Source organism: Dendrobates tinctorius, unplaced genomic scaffold (assembly GCF_039654945.1).
Source record: "Dendrobates tinctorius isolate UK_male_01 unplaced genomic scaffold, ASM3965494v1 ptg000181l, whole genome shotgun sequence".
NCBI lineage: Eukaryota > Metazoa > Chordata > Amphibia > Anura > Dendrobatidae > Dendrobates > Dendrobates tinctorius.
This window is the reverse complement of record NW_027361848.1, coordinates 11,391,607-11,413,561: the sequence shown is the minus strand read 5'-3', so window position 1 is coordinate 11,413,561 and position 21,955 is coordinate 11,391,607. Positions and strand designations below refer to the sequence as shown.

Genomic DNA, 21,955 nt, shown 5'->3' with positions numbered 1-21,955 from the left:
CCCCACCTGTCTCCGCACAGGATGTCTTTGAAGTTAAAGACATTCTTGCAATGAAAATATCCAGAGGTAAGACCCTCTTCTTAATTGACTGGAAGGGTTTCGGTCCCGAGGAGAGATCTTGGGAGCCACGGGAGAGCATTCAGGCTCCTCATATCCTAGCCAGATTCCTTTCCGGCCTTAAGACGAGGGGTCGTAAGGAGGGGCGGTACTGTCACGCTCACCTCCCCAGCTCCGGCTGTTGCGCTCACCTCCCCGGCTCCTGCTCGTCCTGCAGCGTCGTTGGCCACCGCTCTGACCGCTGCTGCCGCACCTCTTCCTGGCTGTGCTCCTGCCACGCCCTGTCTGCCTCTGCTGCGGCTCCTGTCGTCATGGCGCCGGCAGTCCCCGCTGCCTCCCGTGCCTCCATGTCGCGCAGGTACTTCCGGTCCTCTCGGCCCGCCCCTACTGCTGACGCCTGTCCATCAAGTGCTTCCTCTCCTGTCCTGCGGCCGGCCTCGGCTCCTCCTCAGGTACGCAGGCGCACGCCCCTCTAGGCTAAGCGCCCTATCCCTTGGTCCCATACTCTGCCGCACCCTGACCCGGAAGTTCTCCAGCTTGCCCTATATCAGGCAGTCCCTCCCTATGCTCCCTGCCTATCATTTGTGGTATCGGGTCCACGCACTCATGCGTTCCTCCTGTCTCTGTGCAGTGTACCTCTCCTGGTCCTCCGCTAGCTTCCCTGTTTGTGACCTTCCTGTGTTCCCGTCCAGATCTAGTCTGTTCCTGCCTCCGTCTTCCTGCTCCTGTGTCTTGTCCTGTACCTGTTCCTGCCGTCCGCCATTGCCATCCGCCATTGCCGTCCACTTCCGTCTCTGCGGTTTCAGCAGCCATCCCTGCAGCTGTCGCCATCTCCCATCTGGTCGCCTGCACGTTCCTGCCTGCATTCCCTCCCGGCTGTTCCCAGGTATCAGCTCCCGCGGCGATAGTCTCCCTTGGGTCTGCCCCTAACGCTCCCTGTATAGGGGGTGGTACACCTGGCCAGCTCGCCCGAGGGAGGTTCATCGTCGCGGTCCTGAGGGTTCACTTCCGGAGGTCCCCAGTCTCACAGTACCTCACAGCCTATTCCTGCCATCCTCCTCGGTGACCAGTTCATAACAGTTTGCTTGCGAACGCATGCATTCGCATAGACTGCAATGCATTGTTTCGACGCATTACTTCCGCAAACAAACACATAAGTTTCTAAGCGGCAAATTGACGCATCCAAAACTGCAACATGTTGCGTTTGCCGCGTCCAGCCGCAGACGACGAAACGATGCATGCGTCGTCAAATGCGGCAAAAAGCATCCAATCACATGTACCTGCGTCCCCAATGTTAAAGATAGGAAAACAAGACGCATGCGGAAGTATGCGGTAGAAACGCTGCGGACACAACCGCAAATGTGAAACCAGCCTTAGACTATTTAGTGCTGATGCATCACACACAAATCGGATTACAAAAATATTTAATCAAAGGTTATAGTGTAATTAAATAGGTAAAAAGTCAAGAGGGTGAATATTTTCACCAGCCACTGTATATCCTTACTCCTATCCCATTCTTTATTGATCATGAATAAAGTTGGTGCCAATAATATTTCTCTCAAAAACCTCTGCAAAATATATTTGTAAGTTCCAAGGGATAACTTTTCTAACCAATTGCCCATCCTTTGCTTGGCAATCCTCCTGACCCCATGAGCTCAGTTGTTGTGTCTTGGTAACAAGACAATAAATCCAAGCATTAGCAATAGTCAACCCCCAATCTTTAAATTGTTAGAGGTATTCCAATTCAATTCTAGAATGTTGCTTTTTCTATAATTGCATTCTAAACAAGCTACAGGCTTTCCCTCAAAGGCACTATACAATACAGTGGGTACAGAAAGTATTCAGACCCCTTTAAATTTTTCACTCTTTGTTTCATTGCAGCCATGTGGTAAATTCAAAAAAGTTCATTTTTTTTTTCTCATTAATGTACACTCTGCAATCCCATCTTGACTAAAAAAAAGCAGAAATGTTTACATTTTTGCAAATTTTTAAAAAAAGAAAAACTGAAATAGCACATGGTCATAAGTATTCAGACTCTTTGCTCAGACACTTATATTTAAATCACATGCTATCCATTTCTTTGTGATCCTCCTTGAGATCATTCTACTCCTTCATTGGAGTCCAGCTGTGTTTAATTAAACTGATAGGACTTGATTTGTAAAGGCACACACCTATCTATATAAGACCTCACAGCTCACAGTGCATGACAGACCAAATGAGAATCATGAGGTCAAAGGAACTGGCCAAGGAGCTTAGAGATAGAATTGTGGCAAGGCACAGATCTCGCCAAGGTTACAAAAGAATTTCTGCAGTACTCAAGGTTCCTAAGAACACAGTAGCCTCCATAATCCTTAAATGGAAGAAGTTTGGGACCTCCAGAAGTCTTCCTAGACCTGGCCATCCAGCCATACTAAGCAATTGTGGAAGAAGAGCCTTGGTGAGAGAGGTAAGGAAGAACCCCAAGATCACTGTGGCTGAGCTCCACAGATGCAGTAGGGAAAAAGTTCCACAAAGTCAACTATCACTGCAGCCCACCACCAGTCGGGCCTTTATGGTAATGTGGCCCGATGGAAGCCATATAAAAGACATTTAAAAGCCTGCATAGAGTTTGCTAAAAACACACGAATGAATCCCAGACTATAAGAAATAAGATTCTCTGCTCTGATGAGACAAATATAGAACTTTTTGGTGATAATTCTAAGCGGTATGTGTGGAGAAAACCAGACACTGCTCATCACCTGCACAACATAATCCCGACAGTGAAACGTGGTGGCAGCATCATGCTATGGGGCGTTTTTCAGCTGCAGGGACAGGAAGACTGGTTGCAATTTGAAGGAAGCATGAATGCGACCAAGTACAGAAATATCCTGGATGAAAACCTCTCCCAGAGTTCTCTGGACCTCAGACTTGGCTGAAGCTTCACCTTCCAACAAAACAATGACCTTAAGCACACAGCTAAAATAACAAAGGAGTGGCTTCAGAACAACTCTGACCATTCTTGACTGGCCCAGCCAGAGCCCTGACCTAAGCCCAATTGAGCATCTCTGGAGAGACCTGAAAATGGCTGTCCACCAACGTTCACCATCCAACCTGACGGAACTGGAGAGGATCTGCAGGAAGAATGGCAGAGGATCCCCAAATCCTGGTGTGAAAAACTTGTTGCATCTCAGCTCACCTCAGGACCGTGGTAAAATTCCAGTGATGATGTCACCGCTGGTGAATGATGCTGCGCTCTCATCAGCTCATTCACCATTGGTTTTCAGCTGGGACGGTCGCATCTTGGCACGGTCCAGGTTGAAAATTATTTAGCCCCCAGACATGGACTACGGCGTGGGACAAAATTACGGACAGGTATGGTATATTGTTGGTTTTTTATTTTATTTTTATTACAGGAGATCGAGGGCTTCACTGGGATTAGATAATGCAGTAAGTATGGTTTAATTGACATTAATAAATTAGTCTGTCATTTTTTCTGGCTGTGTCTTTATTTAACATATAACTATAGGATTAGTAATGACGGGTGTTTTATAGACACCTCTCCATTACTAAGCCGTGGACTTGATGTCACCTAACAATACAAAGGTGACATCAACCCCACAGATTTTACCCCACTTGCCACCACTACAAGTGGGTAGAGCCAAGCAAAATGCCAGAAAAGGCGCATCTAATAGATGCACCTTTTCTGGGCAACTGCGAGCTGCTATTTTTAGGCTGGGGGGCCTGTTGTGAGTTCATTTTCCCCTTCACCATTGAGGTCTGATGAACTCCCTCTTCTGGTGAAGGAAGGTAGTGAGGCTGATTACAAAGCACCTGAGCAGAATGATGATGACTGGGTGACTGGGATTGCTGACTGGATATAAGGCAGCCGACGCCCTTCTGCCTTGCGGGTGATTACTCTGAGGGATTCTTGGAGACCAGTCTGATTCCTTCTCCTCAAAAGCTAAGTTTTCTGCTCTACTTTTTGCATTTATGTTTTGGTTTTGTTTTGCCTTGTTTTTCTGGATTTCTGCCTTTCCCTGCTGGGTGAGCTGAATTCCTTTTTGCTCTGTCTTCAGATAATACCTGAGTACTGATATAGTCTTTTTGAAGCCTAGCGTCTTCAGGGCTTTTTTTCCTATCAGTCTGTTGGCTCTTTTTTTTCAGAGGGTTTTGGCGGATTGCAGACAGCTGCTTTTCTATTCTGTCCTATTTAGTTAGCTTGGGCCCCATCATTTGCTCAGCCTATCTTTCTATCTGTGTGAGTGTTTTTTCATCTTGCTTCACCGTCATTATATGTTGGGGGCTGCCTATTGCTTTGGGGTCTGCTCTGGGGCAGTCAGTTTTTCCCTTTTCTGTCTTTAGGCTATGTAGTTCTCCGGCTGTGATCGAGGGGTCTAGGGCACCGTAGGAACCCCCCACAGCTACTGCTAGTTGTTGTTGTTAGGTTCAGGGGTTTGCTGCCAACTTCTCTGGTTTTCTGGACTTAGCTAATATTTCTGATTTTGCCTCCTACGGTGACTCATTCATAACTGGGGCCTATATCAATGGCCCTTTACCAGCCTGAGAATAACAGCCCCCAGCTGTGAGCTTTATCAAGGCTGGCTGGAAAAATGGGGGGACCCCAAGCCGGGTTTTTAAATTATCTATTTAAATAATTTTTTAAAAAAAACAGCGTGGGGACTTCTCTATTTTTGATAACCAACCAACCTTGCTGAAACTGAGGGTTGCAGGCCCCAGCTGTGAGTTTTGCATGGTTGGTTCAAGAAAATAGGGGGGAACCCACGTCGAGTTTTTCATTCATTTATTTCATTAGATCGCAGGAGGCAGCTGCGGAAAACCCCAATCATCCGCACCTGCTGTCACTGTTATTAGAGGCAGCAAGTGTCAGATGATAGGAGTAAGGGTAAGTTCAGACAGGACCTTTTTACTGCATATTTTTCATGTTTTTTATGCTAATTTTCAACTTCTTTTTCTATTACTAGCAAAGCCTATGAGATTTCAGAAATCTCATGCACACACTTTTTTTTGTGTCATCAGGATTTTGTGCTTTGCTGCGTTTTTTGGACATAGAGCATGTCACTTCTTTCAGCGTTTTTTCTGGTTTTTCACCCATTGACTTGAATGGATGTTGAAAAAACGCTGCAAAAACACAGGTGGAAATTTTTGCTGCAGAAAAGTCATCAACATTAGCATGGGCAAAGAGACAAAAAAACGCACCCAAAAAAACGCACCTAAACCTGCGTTTTTGCCGCAGTTTCTTTCCTGCCGAGAAGATCAGGTTTTGCTGCAGAAAAAGCCCCCACCTGCTGTCTTCATTCTAATTTTAATATAACTCATCTTTCTCCCCTGCTCATGCTGATCGCCTGCAGAGCAGGGGAGAATGATTAGAGCCATCTTCAGCACCTGCTGCCAGGGACCAGCGCTTACTGTAGTGCTTCTTCCCCGGTGGCCGTCCGTGTGGTACTGATGCGGCACACTGGAAGCACATGGTTGCCACACGTGTGCCGCACATATTACACACACGGACATCTCCGGTACCGTTTTTTCCGGTACTGGAAATATCAGGACGTGTGAAAGAGGCCTTATAGTCACAGACGCTGCCGAGCTGTGATTGACAGTGCCTGTGAGGGAGGAGACAAAACACATGACCCCAAAGAAGTTTCACAAGGAAAGCCCAGTTGTAATATAAGCAGAGATTTCACATACTGTGAAATAAAGCAGCAGTTTGTGACTTTATAAAAAAAAAAAGTGAATGGATTCATACTTTTGGAAAAGGGAGGAGTGTACAATAAAAGTTAGATCCTGAAGAGATTAGTAGTGTACTCCAGGCATACTTACACGTTTCTGTTATTTTTTAGTCATAACCTGGATTGATTTACCAGTCTTTATGAGGAACTACTGTTGGAGATGTATATAATTATTCTTCAGTAAAAATGTGTCATATCCAATTAATACAGGGGATGCACTTGATTTCATGCTTCATGGAACTTGTACTGGACTGATGGGAAGGGGAAATACCCTTTTTTTGCATATGTTTCAAAAGGGGTTGTTTTGGTTTGTGTTCCGTATGCTGACATGGAAATGGAAAAGTACAGTTAGGTCCATACATATTTGGACAGAGACAACATTTTTCTAATTTTGGTTCTAGATTTTAAACAAAACAATTCAGATGCAGTTGAAGTTCGGACTTTCAGCTTTCATTTGAGGGTATCCACATTAAAAGTGGTTGAAGGGTTTAGGAGTTTCAGCTCCTTAAAGGGAATCTGTCACCTACTTTTGGCGGGCGATGAAAACAAGGTCGGTCCGGTCTGATGGGCAGTGTTCCCGATGTTTGCCGCCTCCCCATCCTTGGCCGCCGTCCGCAGTTTTTTGAAGAATAGGAGTAGGTGTCCGCCACAGCAAAATACTTCCGGGGCTTACTTATCCGGTGCATGTGCAGTCAGGCTTTTCGGCTTTGCCCGCAGTTGGGCAAAGCATACTGCACATGCACGAGCCAAAAATGCTTAGCACACGCGCAAAAAATGGCGGACACCTACTCCTATTTCTCAAAAACTGTGGACGGCGGCCAAGGATGGGGAGGCGGCAAACATCGGGAACACCGCCCATCGGACTGGACCGACCTCGTTTTCATCGCCCACCAAAAGTAGGTGACAGATTCCCTTTAACATGTGCCACCCTGTTTTTAAAGGGTCCAAAAGTAATTGGACAATTGACTCCAAGGCTATTTCATGGACAGGTGTGGGCAATCCCTTCGTTATGTCATTCTCAATTAAGCAGATAAAAGGCCTGGAGTTGATTTGAGGTTTGGAAGGTTTTACTGTTAAGGAAACATGCGGTCAAAGAGCTCTCCATGCAGGTGAAACAATCCATCCTTAAGCTGCAAAAACAGAAAAACCCATCCGAGAAATTGTTACAACATTAGGAGTGGCAAAATCTACAGTTTGGTACATCCTGAGAAAGAAAGAAAGCACTGGTGAACTCATCAATGCAAAAAGACGTGGGCACCCATGGAAGACAACAGTGGTGGATGATTGCAGAATAATCTCCATGGTGAAGAGAAACCCCTTCACAACAGCCAACCAAGTGAACAACACTCTCCTGGAGGTAGGCATATCAATACCCAAATCTACCATAAAGAGAAGACTGCATAAAAGTAAATACAGAGGGTTCACTGCATGGTGCAAGTCACTCATAAGCATCAAGAATAAAAAGGCTAGACTAGACATTGCTAAAAAACATCTAAAAAAGCCAGCACAGTTCTGGAAGAACATTCTTTGGACAGATGAAACCAAGATCAACCTCTACCAGAATGATGGAAAGAGAAAAGTATGGCGAAGGCGTGGTACAGCTCATGATCCAAAGCATACCACATCATCTGTAAAACACGGCGGAGGCAGTGTGATGGCTTGGGCATGCATGGCTGCGAGTGGCACTGGGTCACTAGTGTTTATTGATGATGTGACACAGGACAGAAGCAGCCAAATGAATTCTGAGGTATTCAGGGCCATAATGTGTGATCAGATCCAGCCAAATGCAGCCAAACTGATTGGTCGTCGTTTCATACTACATATGGACAATGACCCAAAACATAAAGCCAAAGCAACCCAGGAGTTTATTAAAGCAAGAAGTGGAATATTCTTGAATGGCCAAGTCAGTCACCAGATCTCAACCCAATTGAGCATGCATTTCACTTGTTAAAGACTAAACTTCAGACAGAAAGGCCCACAAACAAACAGCAACTCAAAACCACTGTAGTGAAGGACTGGCAGAGCATCAAAAAGGAGGAAACACAGCGTCTGGTGATGTCCATGAGTTCAAGACTTCAGGCAGTCATTGCCAACAAAGGGTTTTGAACCTGGTACTAGAAATGAACATTTTATTTACAATTATTTAATCTGTCCAATTACTTTTGGTCCCTTTAAAAACAGGGTGGCACATGTTAAGGAGTTGAAACTCCTAAACCCTTCATCCAATTTTAATGTGGAAACCCTCAAATGAGAGCTGAAAGTCTGAACTTCAACTGCATCTGAATTGTTTTGTTTAAAATTCATTGAGGTAATGTCTAGAACCAAAATTAGAAAAGTGTCTCTGTCCAAATATATATGGAACTAACTGTATTTGAAAAACTATATATATAAGGCCAGGATCACACATGCGAGAAACACGGCCCAGTCTCGCATGTCAATACTCGGCACTGCTGCCGACACTCGGGAGCGGAGCTTGCAGCTGCATGTATTGCTATGCGGCCACACAGTCTGATCCGAGTGCCGGCGGGAGTGTCGGCTATTAACATGTGAGACTCGGCCGTGTTTCTCTCATGTGTGAGCCTAAAGCAGAGTGTAAATATATGTGTGCGTATGTGTATGTATCCAGCCACGCCCACTCCACATAGTCCCACCCACTCCACATAGTCACACTCACTCCACACGCAGAATGCTCATTGCAGCCTTTCTGGGATTGATGCTGTGTGTGGATGGATCCCTGCAGCCGGTGATCTGCAATCAAGCTGCAGATGACATTGGTTGAGGGGAGGACAATGCCTGGAAGGGGGCCATGGCACCAGCAGGGCAGCAGTTACCTGGGTCGTGGTGCTGCAGAGCGGAGCTGTCCACTGGCAGTGGTGCTGCAGGTGTAGTGCCAGCTCTGCCCATTCCAGCCTCACTATGTACAAGAAGAGCATCACTGTGCATGCCAGAGAGTCATCCCTATTGGTAGCATTACACAAACCTTCCTGGGAAATAGTGCTGTTGCACTTTAGTCACCCAGAGCACAAAGTAAAAATGGCCTAGATTCCTCATTGCAAGAGGGGATTGTAGCAGGCAGATGTAGGGAAATACTGCTGACACAGCTGACACCCAGCACTATGTGTCAGGGGCGGTCACAGACCGACCCCGACACGTTAACCCCTTGTACACCGCGATCAAACACGATCGCGATGTACCGGGGGTTAAAGGGAAGCATCGGCATGGAGGGGGTTCCCTTCGTGCTTCCCTGAGCCCCCCACAGCAGCGCAATGTGCAGCGCTGCTGCAGGGGGCTCCATCCCTGCAGGTCCCCGAATCCAAGATGGCAACGGGGACCTTCGGGGGCCTGCAGGGAGCTGGCTTCCTCAGTGCCTGCAAAGCGCAGGCACAAGGAAGCCTTGGGCAGTGCCTGTGACAGATCGCTGATCAGCGATCTGTCACAGGACAGTGATGTCCCCCTGGGACAACCAAATAAAGTTAAAAAAAAAAAAAAGAAAGAGTAAAAATAATTTTTTAAAAATCTCTAAATTAAAACAAAAAAAAATATTCTCTAATAAATTCATTTTTTGGAAATAAAAAAAAAAAACAATAAAAGTACACATATTTGGTATCACCGCGTCCGTAACGACCCGCCCTATAAAACTGTCCCATTAGTTAACCCCTTTAGCGAACCACTTAAAAAATAAAAAACGAAGCAAAAAATAATGATTTATTATCATACCGCCAAACAAAAAGTGCAATAACGCGCGATCAAAAAGACGCATATAAATATCCGTGGTACCGCTGAAAGCGACATCTTGTCCCACAAAAAACGAGCCACCATACAGCATCATCAGCGAAAAAATTAAAAAGTTATAGCTCGCAGAATAAAGCGATGCAAAAATAATTTTTTTATATAAAATTGTTTTCATTGCATAAAAGCGCCAAAACATAAAAAACTACATAAATGAGGTATCGCTGTAATCATACTGACCCGAAGAATAAAACCGCCTTATCAATTTTACTGCACACGGAACGGTGTAAACGCACCTCCCAAAACAAATTCTTGAAATCCTGGTTTTTGTTCATTCTGCGTCCCAAAAATCGGAATAAAAAGCGATCAAAAAATGTCATGCGCCCGAAAATGGTACCAATAAAAACGTCAACTCGTCCCGCAAAAAATAAGACCTCACATGACTCAGTGGGTCAAAATACGGAAAAATTATAGGTCTCAAAATGTGGTGATGCAAAAACTATTTTTACAATAAAAAGCGTCTTTTAGCGTGCAACAGCTGCCAAAAATAAAAACCTGCCATAAATAGTAAATCAAACCCCCCCTTATCACCCCCTTAGTTAGGGAAAAATAATAAAATAAAAAAAAAAATACTACTACTACTACTAATAATAATAATAATAAAAAAAAAATATTTATTTCCATTTTCCCATTTGGGCTAGGGTTAGGGCTAGGGCTAGGGTTAGGGGTGTGTTGGGGTTAGGGTTGGAGTTAGAATTGGGGGGTTTCCACTGTTTGGGCACATCAGGTGCTCTCCAAGCGCAACATGGCGTCTGATCTCAATTCCAGCCAATTCTGCGTTGAAAAAGTCAAATCGTGCTCCTTCCCTTCCAACCTCTGCCATGCGCCCAAACAGTGGTTTACCCCCACATATGGGGTATCAGCCTACTCAGGACAAATTTCAAAACAAGTTTTGGGGTCCAATTTCTCCTGTTACCCTTGGGAAAATAAAAAAATTGGGGACTAAAAGATCATGTTTGTGGAAAAATATGATTTTTTTATTTTCACGCCCGGATGGTATAAACTTCTGTGAAGCACTGGGGGGTTCAAAGTGCTCAACACACATCTAGATAAGTTCCGAGGGGGGGTCTAGTTTACAAAATGGGGTCACTTGTGGGGAGTTTCAACAGATTAGGCACATCAGAGGCTCTCCAAATGCGACATGACACCCACAAACCATTCCATCAAAGTCTGCATTCCAAAACGTCACTACTTCTTCTCTTCCGAGCCCCGACGTGTGCCCATACAGTAGTTTTCTCCCACATATGGGGTATCAGGGTACTCAGGACAACAACTTTTGGGGTCCAATTTCTTCTGTTACCCTTGGAAAAATAAAAAATTGGGGGCTAAAAGATCATGTTTGTGGAAAAAATATGATTTTTTTATTTTCACGCCCGGGCTTTATAAGCTACTATGTAGCACTGGGGGGTTCAAAGTGCTCACCACACATCTAGATAAGTTCCTTAGGGGATCTAGTTTCCAAAATGGGGTCACTTGTGGGGGGATTCCACTGTTTAGGTACATCAGGAGCTCTCCAAAGGCAACATGACACCAGCAGACCATTCCATCAAAGTCGGCATTCCAAAACGTCACTACTTCCCTTCCGAGCCCCAACATGTGTCCATACAGTAGTTTTCTCCCACATATGGGGTATCAGGGTACTCAGGACAAATTGGACAACAACTTTTGGGGCCCAATTTCTCTTGTTACCCTTGGGAAAATAAAAAAATTGGGGACTAAAAGATCATGTTTGTGGAAAAAATATTTTTTTATTTTCATGCCTGGGCATTATAAGCTTCTATGAAGCACTGGGGGGTTCAAAGTGCTCACCACACATCTAGATAAGTTCCTTAAGGGGTCTAGTTTCCAAAATGGTGTCATTTGTGGGGGGTTTCCACTGTTTAGGCACATCAGGGGCTTTCCAAACGCGGCATGGCGTCCGATCCCAATTCCAGCCAAAAAAGTCAAATGGCGCTGCTTCCCTTCCGAGCTCTTCCATGCGCCCAAATAGTGGTTTACCCCCACATATGGGGTATTAGCGTACTCAGGGCAAATTGCGTAATAACTTTTAGGGTCCTGTTACCCTTGGAAAAATAAAAATTGAGGGTGAAAAGATCATTTTTATGGAAAAAATTTGATTTTTTTAATTGTACGGCTGTACGTTATAAACTTCTGTGAAGCCCTTGGGGGGGTTCAAAGTTCTCACCACACATCTAGATAAGTTCCTTGGGGGGGTCTAGTTTACAAAATGGTGTCATTTGTGGGGGTTTCCACTGTTTTGGTACATCAGAGGCTTTCCAAACGCGACATGGTGTCCGATCTCAATTCCAGCCAAAAAAGTGAAATGGCGGTGCTTCCTTTCCGAGCTCTGCCATGCGCCCAAATAGTCGTTTACACCCACATATGGGGTATCAACGTACTCAGGACAAATTGCACAATAACTTTTAGGGTCCTGTTACTCTTGGGAAAATAAAAATTGGGGGTGAAAAGATCATTTTTTGGAAAAAAATATGATTTTTTAATTGTACGGCTGTACGTTATAAACTTCTGTGAAGCCCTTGTGAGTTCAAAGTTCTCACCACATATCTAGATACGTTCCTTGGGGGGTTTAGTTTCCAAAATGGGGTCACTTGTGGGGGGTTTCCACTGTTTAGATACATCAGGGGCTCTCCAAACGTGACATGGCGTCCGATCTGAATTCCTGCCAATTTTGCACTGGAAAAAGTCAAACGGCGCTCCTTCCCTTCTGAACTCTGCCATGCGCCGAAACAGTGGTTCCCCCCCACATATCAGGTATCAGCGTACTCAGGACAAATTGCACAATAACTTTTGCAGTCTAATTTCTCCTGTTACCCTTGGTAAAATAAAGAAATTGGACCTGAAGTAATTTTTTTTGTGAAAAAAAGTTAAATGTTAATTTTTTTTTTTTACACATTCAAAAAATTCTTGTGAAGCACCTGAAGGGTTAATAAACTTCTTGAATGTGGTTTTGAGCACCTTGAGGGGTGCAGTTTTTAGAATGGTGTCACTTTTGGGGATTTTCTATCATATAGACCCCTCAGAGTGACTTCAAATGTGATGTGGTCCGTAAAAATAAAATGGTGTTGCAAAAATGAGAAATCGCTGGTTAACTTTTAACCATTATAACTTCCTAACAAAAAAAAATGTTGGTTCCAAAATTGTGCTGATGTAAAGTAAACGTGGGAAATGTTACTTAAGTTTTTTGTGTGCCATATCTCTGTGATTTAAGGGCATAAAAATTCAAAGTTGGAAAATTGCGAAATTTTTGCCAAATTTCCATTTTTTTCACAAATGAACGCAAGTTATTTGAATGAAATGTTACCACTAACATGAAGTACAATGTCACGAGAAAACAATGTCAGAATCACCAGGATCCATGGAAGCGTTTCAGAGTTATTACCTCATAAAGGGACAGTGGTCAGAATTGTAAAAATTGGCCCGGTCATGAACGTGCAAACCACCCTTGGGGGTAAAGGGATTAATCAATATTTTACCTCAGTATTTGGTGAGTGGTTTACCTCAGTGTTTGGTCTGTATTTTACCTCAATGTTTTAGTATTTAACCTCCATGTTTGGTCAATATTTTACTTCAGTATTTGGTCAGCATTTTACCTTAGGATTTAATCAGTATTTCACCTCAGTGTTTGGTCAGTATTTTACCTCAGTATTTAATCAATATTTTACCTCAGTATTTGGTCAGTGGTTTACCTCAGTATTTGGTCTGTATTTTACCTCAATGTTTTAGTATTTAACCTCAGTGTTTGATCAGTATTTTACTTCAGTATTTGGTCAGCATTTTACCTCAGGATTTAATCAGTATTTTACCTCAGTGTTTGGTGATTATTTAACCTCAGTATTTGGTCAGTATTTTACCTCAGTGTTTTAGTATTTTACCTCTGTATTTGGTGAGTATTTTATCTCAGTGTTTGATGAGTATTTTACCTCAGTATTTAGTCAGTGGTTTACCTCAGTGTTTAATCAGTATTTTACTTCAGTATTTGGTCAGTATTTTACCTCAGTATTTGGTCAGTGTTTTACCTCAGTATTTGGTCAGTGTTTTACCTCAGTATTTGGTCAGTGTTTTACCTCAGTATTTGGTCAGTGTTTTACCTCAGTATTTGGTCAGTGTTTTACCTCAGTATTTGGTCAGTGTTTTACCTCAGTATTTGGTCGGTATTTTACCTCAGTATTTGGTCAGTGTTTTACCTCAGTATTTGGTCGGTATTTTACCTCAGTATTTGGTCAGTATTTTACCTCAGTGTTTGTAAGCCAAAACCAGGAGTTTGTGAATAATACAAAAGTGGTAATGTGTTTCTATTATACTTTCCTCTGATTGTTCCACTCCTGTTTTCGTCTTACAAATACTGGATGTCAAATACTGACCAAATACTGAACATGTGCACGGGACCTTAAAGTTAGAGATCAATACAAAAAAGACTATGTTCCCACAATTAGTTTTTGTTGAGTTTTTTATGCTTCGTATTTCTAAAAAAAAAAAATGCAAGCAACCTATTTTACAAGAAAAACATCAAAAGAGACTAAGTTAGACAAAAATAACCAGCACACAGATAAAAGATGCTTACCTGCCTAGGCCACAGAACAAATGGGCTATGTGCCCATGTAGCGTTTTTCATGCAGAATATTCCTGAGCGGAAATGCACACCCTCTTCCCAGGAAAACGCATGCGTTTTATGAAGCGCTGTTGTAAGCGTTTTTGACGCTTTTGTTAAGCATTTTCACATGCGCTTTCCTACATGTTTTTGCAATACAATTGAATGTATGCGGAAACGCGTGTGTTTCCGGAAAATTAATGAACATGCTGCTTTTTTTTCCACTTAGCGTTTCCGCAGCTGAAAAAAACGCACCATTAGCACAACATGTGCGGATTCCATTATGATTACATTGGATGCTTTTCTTAAGCGTTTCCGCAGCAGAAACACTTGTCTAAAAGCGCTGCGGAAACACTTAAAAAATGCAACATGGGCACACAGCCTCAAGGTGCAGCAGACCCGATTAAATGGCACAGGTGCAAAAATACCTGATGAGGCTGCCAGCCTACAATCAGGAAATGGCCGCTTGTTATAATAAAACACAAAAAATATAATCTTTATGTGGCAATGTTCACACAGAAAATGCAAAGTATCTGGCTGAACCTATTAATGATGCCCATACTCTTAGATCAGGCGGGCCAGCCAATGCTAAAAAAATGCATACCGTGTGAACAGAAGCCACAATTTACAGAGCCATCTGGGCTCAACTACACCCTGAAAATATATAAAGTGCAAAAAACACATAGCAATTTATGTGAGGTTTTAGTTAATATTATGGCCACAATACGTAAGCTCGCAACCTACGTCAAAGGTTCCCATTTTGGTGAGTCCCTACTATAACTAGAAAAACACAAAAAATACTAAGTTAGACAAAAACAACCAGCACACCGGTAAAAGATGCTTACCTGGCTAGGCCACAGAACAAATGCATTATCAAGGTGCAGAGAACCCGATTAAATGACACAGGTGCAAAACTACTTGATGAGGCAGCCAACCTACAATCAGAAAATGGCTGCTTGGTATAATAAAAAGCAAAAAATATAATCATAATCTTTATATAGTGCTGACATATTCCACAGCGCTTTACAGTTTGCACACATTATCATCACTGCCCCCAATGGAGCTCACAATCTAAATACCCTATCAGTATGTCTTTGGAATATGGGAGGAAAGCGGAGTACCCGGAGGAAACCCAGGGAGAACATACAAACTCCTTGCAGATGTTGTCCTTGGTGGGAATCGAACTCAGGACCCCAGCACTGCATCCTTGCATCCTGTATGTAGCAATGTTCACACAGAAACAGATGGCTCTCTAAACTGTGGCCTCTGTTCACACGGTATGCATTTTTTAGCACTGGCTGGCCCACCTGATCTAAGAGTATGGGCATCATTAATAGCTTCAACCAGATGCTTTGCATTATCTGTGTGAACATTGCCACATACAGATTATATTTTTTGTGCATTATTATACCAAGCGGCCATTTTTTGATTATAGGCTGGCTGCCTTTTCAGGTATTTTTGCACCTGTGCCATTTAATCAGGTCTGCTGCACCTTGATAGTGCATTTGTTCTGTGGCCTAGGCAGGTAAGCATCTTTTACCTGTGTGCTGGTTGTTTTTAAGTAACCTATTTTACCTAATAGGTGCAGAAATGGCACAGAAAATCTGCAATATCAAAAACTTGTTGTGGGAACAAAACCTTAAAGTTAAATATCAATACAAAATGTAAAGTTATGTTTCCATGATGCACGTTTGTTGAGTTTTTTACACTGCAAATTTAAAAAAAAAATGCAAGTGACCTATTTGCGTGGCACGCACAGGCCACATCTAGCGTCCTCATGTCTAGAATGAAGTTGCTTCTGTGAGGCATGACGTCAAGGGAAATGGAGGAGCCTCATGGATTACACTACTGTGCTCATAACAAGAAGTTGCAGTGTGGTGCTGCTGAAGTAGTAGGCTGTATATACGATACACTTTATTGCTCAGAATCAAGTGTTTCCAATTGTATATGGAAGAGGAGTGAGAGGTGCTGCTGAAGGAGGCGACTATAAAGGAGAAAAGCTGTGCTGCAGAAAAATGCTGTGTATTAAGGAGGAGCGTGAGGTGCAGGAGAAGGCGGTGTAAAAGGAAGGAGCATGAAGTGCAGGAGAAGGAATAAGGCTGGTTTCACATTAGTGTTTTATCGCGCAGCGCATCGTGCGCTATCGGTCGCATGCACAATGCTCCCCTATCTTTAACATGGCGGGCGCTGGGTCTAGCACTTGCATGCGTTCAGCATTTTCGTGCACTGCGTTTTTTCCAAGTGTGCGCCCAGACGCGCCAGACGCTACATGTTGCATTTTTTGTTCCGCCCAACCTTGTAAAAAAAGCGCATGCGCACGTGTGTGCACGGAATGCGCAAAAAAATAAAACTACAGTCTATGGGGTCGCTGGCTTGTGCATGGACGTGCGCATGCGATTTTTGAGTAAACAATGTCTAGACACTTGTTTAAACCACGCCCTACACAAGCAACATTGTTTGAGAGGAGTCTAGCTAAAAGAAGGTGTCTGCACTGTCAGACCACTACTCTACAGACAGCCTTGAAGAGACAAGACTGCCTTGAAGAGACAAGACAGCCTTCCAACTTTGGATAAAAAGCTACAGTAGCCAAAATGTGAGTATTCTTAAATTTATATGTCTACCTGTCCTTTAAAATGTATTAAGTACTAATGTTTTTTTTTTTTACTTGCAGCATGTCTTCTGACGATGAATACAACCTGTCCCAGTAAGAACTGGACCAAGCAGAGCGTGAGGTGATTATCTTCCTGCCTTTGGGTAAGTATAGCTGCTGCATCTAAAAATGTGTAATAATTTTTCTTCTTTTTCAGACATCATCGGACAGTAAGCCCGAATAGCGGGAGCAGCCAAGACAAGTCCCGGTGGTGAGACGGAATGTAAGTATATGACTTTGAATGTCCCTTTTTTTTTCTTTACATTTATTTTTTCTCTTCCTTTTTTTTGTCTTGCTTTTCATCTTCTATCTTTCTTCTTTTCTGTTTCTTTTTCTGTCTTTTTCATTCTCAAAAATTTCCAAGATTATAATGTTCTTTTTTCTAGGTTCTACAATGGGATGAAGACGTTTACTTGGAAAATGAGCACCTGATCCGCCTGGTCCAGGAGCGTGTCCCATTGTGGGACAGCCATGACCAGCAGTACAAGGACACTGTGGTGACCCGGCGGCAAAAATTGCATGAAGGTAGTAATAATAATAAGGGTATTTAGTTAACATAATTTTGATCAAAATAATGTACAAGCCATCCCGCCACGTCACGTCAACCCTTGTGGGACAGTCCTAACTCTTGTATTTAAAACCTTTCCACTTGTCAATTGACTTAAATGGCCGCAGCATTGATGGATGGCTGGGACAGTGCCTCTCCAAGATCCAAAAAGGCGTTTAGTAAGTATTTCCCTGCTCTGTAATGCTGCAGTGACTGTTTTTCCTGATGGCACCGTTGTGCTTCCTGCTAGATATATTCTAGCAGGAAACATAACGGTGTCATCAGGATCAACAGTGACTGCAATGTTTATTGTATTGCTGTATTGTTCCTGCTTTGACTCTTGTTCCTGATGGCACTGTTGTTTTTCCTGCTAGATATATTCTATCAGGAAACATAACAGTGTCATCAGGATCATCAGTGACTGCATTGTGTATTGTATTTCTTTATTGTGCCGCATTAACTTTAGTTCCTGTTGGCACTGTTGTGTTTCCTGCTAGATATATTCTAGCAGGAAACATAAGTATCATCAGGGTCAACAGTGACTGCATGGTGTATTGTATTGCTGTATTGTTCCTGCTTTGACTCTTGTTCCTGATGGCACTGTTGTGTTTTCTGCTAGATATATTCTAGCAGGAAACATAACAGTGTCATCAGGATCAATAGTGACTGCATTGTCTATTGTATTGCTGCATTGTTCCTGCTTTGACTCTTGTTCCTGATGGCACTGTTGTGTTTCCTGCTAGATATATTCTGGAAGGAATCACAACTGTGTCATCAGGATCAACAGTGATTGCATTGTGTATTGTATTGCTTTATTGTGCCGCATTGACTCTTGTTCCTGATGGCACTGTTGTGTTTCCTGCTAGATATCTTCTAGCAGGAAACACAACAGTGTCATCAGGATCAGCAGTGACTGCATTGTGTATTGTATTGCTTTATTGTGCCGCATTGACGCTTGTTCCTGATGGCACTGTTGTGTTTCCTGCTAGATATATTCTAGCAGGAAACATAAGTGTCATCAGGATCAACAGTGACTGCATGGTGTATTGTATTGCTTTATTGTGCTGCATTGACTCTTGTTCCTGATGGCACTGTTCTGTTTCCTGCTAGATGTATTCTAGCAGGAAACATAAGTGTCATCAGGATCAACAGTGACTGCATGGTGTATTGTATTGCTTTATTGTGCCGCACTGACTCTTGTTCCTGATGGCACTGTTGTGTTTCCTGCTTGATATATGCTAGCAGGAAACATAAGTGTCATCAGGATCAACAGTGACTGCATTGTGTATTGTATTGCTTTATTGTGCCGCATTTACTCTTGTTCCTGATGGCACTGTTGTGTTTCCTGCTAGATATATTCTAGCAGGAAACATAAGTGTCATCAGGATCAACAGTGACTGCATTGTGTATTGTATTGCTGCATTGTTCCTGCTGTGACTCTTGTTCCTGATGGCACTGTTCTGTTTCCTGCTAGATGTATTCTAGCAGGAAACATAAGTGTCATCAGGATCAACAGTGACTGCATGGTGTATTGTATTGCTTTATTGTGCCGCATTGACTCTTGTTCCTGATGGCACTGTCGTGTTTCCTGCTAGATATATTCTAGCAGGAAACATAACAATGTCATCAGGATCAAAAGTGACTGCATTGTGTATTGTATTGCTTTATTGTGCCGCATTTACTCTTGTTCATGATGGCAGTGTTGTGTTTCCTGCTGGATATATTCTAGCAGGAAACATAACAATGTCATCAGGATCAACAGTGACTGCATTGTGTATTGTATTGCTTTATTGTGCCGCATTGACTCTTGTTCCTGATGGCACTGTTGTGTTTCCTGCTAGATATATTCTAGCAGGAAACACAACTGTGTCACCAGGATTAACAGTGACTGCATTGTGTATTGTATGGCTGTATTGTTCCTGCTTTGACTCTTGTTCCTGATGGCCCTGTTGTGTTTCCTGCTAGATATATTCTAGCAGGAAACATAGTAGTGTCATCAGGATCAACAGTGACTGCATTGTGTATTGTATTGCTGTATTGTTGCCGCATTGACTGTTGTTCATGATGGCACTGTTGTGTTTCCTGCTAGATATATTCTAGTAGGAATCACAACTGTGTCATCAGGATCAACAGTGACTGCATTGTGTATTGTATTGCTTTATTGTGCCGCATTGACTGTTTTTCCTGATGGCGCTGTTGTGTTTCTTGCTAGATATATTTCTATCATGAAACACAATTCTATTATCATGGCGAACAATCAGTGCATTGTATATTGCATTTTTTTGTGCTGCTGCATTGACTGTTTGCCATGTTCACTCTGGTGTGTGTGATGCATTGTATAATGTTTTTTTCTTTTTCCAACAGTGAACAAAGTCCGAACACGTTGGCGCTCGATGAAGGACTGCTTCAACACTGATGTTCATGCTGAGGGACAGGTTCGTAGTGGTTCAGCGGCAAGGACCAGAACCAAATACCGTTACTATCGCGAATTGGCTTTCCTAAGACTGGTCCTTGCCACCAGAGCGTAAGTATTTTTTTTTTTAATCTGTGCTTTTCTATTCCACAGCTGATGCTTCTTGTCTTGTAAATGCATGATACTAATGTTTTTCTTTTCTTTCCACAGCACCTGGAGCAGCACCCTGCAATCTGTCCCTGGAGCGGTCCTTCATCGGACGACCTCAGACCCGTCCCAGCCATCTGACAGCCAGGAAGCATCTTGCAGGTCAGCAACATGGACAGCTGGTGACCAGGAAGCTGGTCAGTCAGGTGTTCCCCTGTCCCAGGTCTCTGCCACTGGTTATGTGGGCACTTCCCGCCAGCGGCAGAGGGCCTCGGACAGGCCTGTCTTGCCCGAGTTCATGCACTTGAGCGAGGCCTTTCATGCCAGCCTCAAGGCGCTGTCAGACAGAGAGGAAAGTGGTATTTCACTCATGGAATGCGGTTTTACCCACATGGAACATCGCTTCCACTCTGTCGACCAGCGCCTTGATCGTCTGGAGGCTGACCTCAACAGGCCAGCACATTATTTTTTCAGTAAAATTGAACGGGGCATGGCGGAACACCTTAGTCCTGAGCAACAGCTCAGTGTGTTGCAGGCCTGCATCACTGCTTACTTGCAGGCTATGCAGCAGAATTGGTACGTGCAGCAGTCAGTGGTATCATTTCCAACTGTGCCACCACTGACTCGCTACATCCATCTGAATACCAACTTCTGCTGCATACCACTGCACGGCCACCTGCAGTCCAAGCCAAGCCGGACACCACTACACCGCCCCGAGTGCTGATGGACACTCCACTGCCACCACCATGGTAAGTGCTGCTCCTGTCTGGAGCACCACCACTGCCACCGCTCCACCATCTTGGAGAACCGCCACCACAACACCTGCTTGGAGCACCGACACGGCACCACCTTCTTTGAGCACTGCCGCCTATTCTCCTCCTAGGAGCACCGCCACGACTCCTCCTAGGAGCACCACCACCGCTCAACCTGCTTTGAGCACCACCTTTGAGCACTGCCGCATATTCTCCATCTAGGAGCACCGCCACCACTCCTTATCCAGATCGGAGCACCGCTACCACTTCTCCAACTCGGATCACCGCCACCACTCCTCATACTGCTCGGAGGACCGGTAGCACTCCTCCTCCTAGTAGAACTGCCACCACTCTGCATCTTGCTTGGAGCACCGCCAGCGCTCCTCCTCATAGGAGCACTGCCACCACCGAGCATCATCATCAGAGGGATGACCCTCATTCCTTCTTTTTTGATTCAAGGCAGAGGTCCAGCAGCTCCAGGCGGTCAAGCACTTTAAGTGATTCCAGCCAGGAGACTCCAGTGCCAAAGAAAATAAAAATTAAAAAAAAAGACTTTGTATGTGGCTCCCCCCTCTCCTCCTAATGTGTCTCATCCTGCCTCCATTTCCATCCCTGAGCTCCCTTTCCCCACTACATTCATCACCCCTTCCCCTAGAGCCCCTTCCTCGCCTTCCAGCTGTTCCTCGTCTCTCCACACCCCCAAATAACCCTTTTTTTTCTTTAAAAAAAGTCAAATTATGGTTTATCATAATACTGTTGGTTACTGAGTCTTTTGCCGCCTACACACACTGCACCATACACACACTTCGCCGTACACTTTGCGTTTTTGACACAACATAACTCCAGGAATGACAAATGTTTCTTGTGTCATTTCTGGAGATATGTGAAGTCAAAAACACAAATATATGACTTGTATTTTCACCACCATTACTGTCTTCAGTCTGCTAATATTGCACAGACTGAATAGAGGGTGGTGTTGATTGCAAGGCATATCTATTGCTACCTGGCCAGGTATTATAAAAAGTTAATTGAGGATGGTGTTTTACCATCATCAATTGACTTTTTGTGACACAAGGCCAGGGGATTGTAGATATACCTTGTAATTAACCACATCCTCTATTCAGTGTGTGGTGAATGAACTGAGGAGATGATGGGGAAAATACACGTCATGTGATATCTACAATACCGTGGCCTGGTATCATAACTATTTATCACACCTGGACAGGTGAATACACATTTGAGTTTTAACCTGCAGCGTCACTTCT

General features: G+C 43.7%; 1 protein-coding gene and 1 long non-coding RNA gene across 5 annotated transcripts in view; one reads left to right on the top strand and one right to left on the bottom strand.

The window, feature by feature from the left end:
• Positions 1-15,070, bottom strand: part of LOC141054964 (uncharacterized) — a 100,248-nt gene extending 85,178 nt beyond the window's left edge. The window contains exon 1 of the long non-coding RNA XR_012221448.1: positions 15,027-15,070. This is a non-coding gene — a long non-coding RNA (uncharacterized lncRNA). The remainder of the gene's footprint in view (positions 1-15,026) is intronic.
• TRIM67 (tripartite motif containing 67) overlaps positions 1-21,955 on the top strand; it is a 779,172-nt gene that overhangs the window by 227,900 nt on the left and 529,317 nt on the right. The window lies entirely within an intron of this gene.